A 3771-nucleotide genomic window follows, 5' to 3' on the forward strand; every position below is an offset into this window, starting at 1 on the left:
CTAACATTCGTTAGTCCACAGACATGGTCCCCCTTGAGAAGACTTTGCAAAGATCTCATATTGACATGAGCTAGACGGCGATGCCAAAGCCATCCCACATCAACTTTAGCCATTAGGCATGTCGCGGTCGTAGTGGGTCACTCCAAAAAGTTAATCACATATAGACCATTCTCGACATGCCCAACAAAGGCTACTTTAAGAGTCTTGCTCCAGAAGAGGGCCACGGTATCGATATCAAAGAAAGTGGCAAAGCCCATGATTGCAAGTTGACGAACGGAAAGTAAATTGTATGCAAGGGACTCAACAAGCATGACCTTCTCGATCGTGAGATCATGAGAGATGACCACCTTGCCAAGTCCCAATACCTTAGAAGATGAGGCGTCACCCCACTCGACATTGGTGGGCATAGATGGAATCTTGTGCACGTCCACCACCAAGTCCTTGCTTCCGGTCATATGATTTGTAGCTCCGCTATCGAGCAACCATGATCCCCAACCGGAAGCAAACACCTACAAGAGATCAATGCTTGGTTTTAGGTACCCATTTTGTAATGGGTCCTTTGATGTTAGTAACAAGGGTCTTTGGAACCCAAATAGACCATTCAATGTATTCATGAGGAGAACCAACGAATTTGGCAAAGACATGCCCATCACTAGCACGACATAACATATAAGAAGGATTAAAGTCGTCGGCTTTGATGAGAGGAGTGGCATTGCCCTTTTTGACAGCGCCACCCTTCGCATTGTTCTTCTTCTCCTTGGAAGCACTCTCTCCCTCCTTCACAAAGGTTTGCATGAGAGTAGGAGGTCATTTGGTCTTGTCATTCTTCTTCTTGTTCTTGGACTCGGGCACGTACCCAACCCCTTCCTTGGCCACAACTCCCTTTTGGTTGATCAAGGGGTCGTTGAGGTTCTTCTTGCCTTGTATGAAAGTTGCAAGACCTCCCTCAAGTTGCCCCTTTAGCTTAGTGTTCTCCTCAACAAGATGCACATGCTCACAACACGGGTTAGTAGCATTTGCATTATCAATTAACATCATACGAGGAAAAGTGGCTTTTTCCTTGGTTAGCTTTACTTGAAGTTGATCATGAGACTCTTTGAGGCTAGCATGAGCACCCTTCAAGACCTTGTGAGCCTTGTCAAGTAGATCAAACTCCTCTTTGAGTCTAGCAAGATCAACCTCAAGTTCGGCCTTCTCGGAGTTTAGCACATGAGAAACAATGAGAACATGATCATAATATTTCTTTAACTTAGCATGATCAACGTTGTGTGACTCCTCAAGAGCCAAACGAAGACCACGCTCTTCCTCAAGAGCATTGGAAATATCCGAAATCTCATCGGCATAGTCACGACTATGCCCTTCCATCTTAGTGATGGTATCTTCGTGAGCCTCGATCATGTCATTGGCTTCACCAAGTTGTTCCAAGAGAGCAACAAAGTGCTTCTTGGATTTACCCTTAAGTTTCCCATAAAGGCCTCAAACTCATTTGCCTCCACATTAGCTCCCTCATGTTCATCAATGCTATCCGTCGAAGAAGGATGATTAATGATGGTAGTTTTGATGTTGGGGGTTACCTTGTTGGTGGCTTTAGCCATGAGGCACTTGGCGGTGATGCTCTCATTGGGTGAGTCGAAGAGAGACACCCGTGGAGTCGTCGCAATGGCAACTGAGGCCATGGCAGCCAACTCACCATCTTCATCATCGTCATCATCCTCATTGTACTCTTCTTGAACCACCAATGCCTTGGGAGGAGTCTTCTTGGTGAAGTTGCTCTTGTTGGGGAACGACTTGGCCTTGTCCTTTCGGATGAGCTTGCCACCATTGTCTTCCCTCTTCTCATACAAGCACTCCGCAACAAAATGACTCACATTGCCACAATTGTAGCAAGTCCTTACACGTTGCTTGCTCTTCAGGCCACTTGAGTTGTTTTTGTTAAAGTTTGGCCTCGAGTTTTTCTTGCTCCAAATTGCCTTGAAGCGAGTGCCATGTGTTCATGATATGCATACTTTGTATCTTCGGGGTTGCTCTCCTCTTCTTCCTCTTATTCTTCTTCAACGGAGAGCTTGGCCTTCAATGCAAGGTTGGGCTTATTTGCCCTTTGAGAATGAAGCACCGCATTGTCGGCGGTCTTGTCCAAAATGTTCATGGCCACAAACTCATCCAACACTTTGCTTGAGGTCAAAGTGTGAAGTTCGATCTTTCACGAATGACGGAGGACATGGCCTTGTGGTAGGGTATCATTGCCTTGAGGAATTTGCGCTTGATCCAATTGCCATCCGTGTCCTTGCTCCCGTGATCTCGGAGTGAGACCGCAAGTTTGGTTACTCTCCGATAAAGCTCACGAGGTTCTTCATCTTCTTTCATTGCAAACTCATCGGCCTCATCTTGCACCACTTCATAATTGGAGTGTTGAATGCTTGCGCTTCCCCGGTAGAGAGAGACAACACAAAGCCATGCGTCTTTGGCCAAGGCGAAGGGCCGAAGATGAGGTAGGTCTTCGGGTGGGATTGCATCTTGAATGATGAAGAGAGCATTCTCATTGAATTGATTATCCGCGGCTTCTCGAGGAGTGAAGTTGCTTGGATCATGCGGATAGAAACCTTCTTCAATGATTCTCCAAAGATTAGTGTTCACATGATTTAAATGACGTTTAAAGCGGTAAACCCAAGAATCAAAGTCCTCATTTTTCACAATCTTAGGGGGAGGACCGGCATGATTCAAATGAGTGGAAGGAACCGGTCCACTATAAACAAGTGGTGGTTCCACATGAGCAAAGATACCGGTGCCATTCTTACCACTAGAAGAAGGAGCCTTTTCACTACTAGCTTCCCCCTTATCGGAGGTAGCATCCATCACCTTGTCCGTGGGATTACCCACTTTCAACGGTGCGTTGGATAGTTTAAGCCCTTCAAGGAATTTAGTAAACATGCTTTCAACCTCGGTCGTCATGGAGGTTTTCAATGTCTCCAAGGCCACATTGAAAACCTCACGAGAGACCGAGGTTTCCCCATCGCCCGTAGACGAGATCGGATTCACACCGGAGTGTTCCTCCACGTCGTCTACGGTATCAACCATACTCTTCGGACGGTAAAGTCCTTAATAAAGAGACGAGGCTCTGATACCAATTGAAAGGATCGATATGGTTGACTAGAGGGGGGTGAATAGGCAACTAACAATTTTTATCTTTTCTTTAACAATTTAAACTTTGCATCAAAGTAGGTTGTCTAGATATGCAACTAGGTGAGCAACCTATATGATGCAACAAGGATAGGAACACAAGCAAGCAAGAGATATGACACAAATAAGCTTGCACAAGTAAAGGCACGAGATAACTAAGAGTGGAGACGGTGGAGACGAGGATGTGTTACCGAAGTTCCTTCCCTTTGAGGGGAAGTACGTCTCCGTTGGAGCGGTGTGGAGGCACAATGCTCCCCAAGAAGCCACTAGGGCCACCGTATTCTCCTCACACCCTCACACAATGCGAGATGCCGTGATTCCACTATTGGTGCCCTTGGAGGCGGCGACCGAACCTTTACAAACAAGGTTGGGGCAATCTCCACAACTCAATTGGAGGCTCCCAACGACACCACGAAGCTTCACCACAATGGACTATGGCTCCATGGTGACCTCAACCGTCTAGGATGCTCAAACACCCAAGAGTAACAAGATCCGCAAGGGATTAGTGGGGGGGATCAAATTTCTCTTGGTGGAAGTGTGGATCGAGGCCTTCTCAACCACTCCTGAGCAAATCGACAAGTTTGATTGGCTAGG

This window comes from Triticum urartu, chromosome 4 (assembly GCF_003073215.2).
Source record: "Triticum urartu cultivar G1812 chromosome 4, Tu2.1, whole genome shotgun sequence".
Lineage (NCBI taxonomy): Eukaryota > Viridiplantae > Streptophyta > Magnoliopsida > Poales > Poaceae > Triticum > Triticum urartu.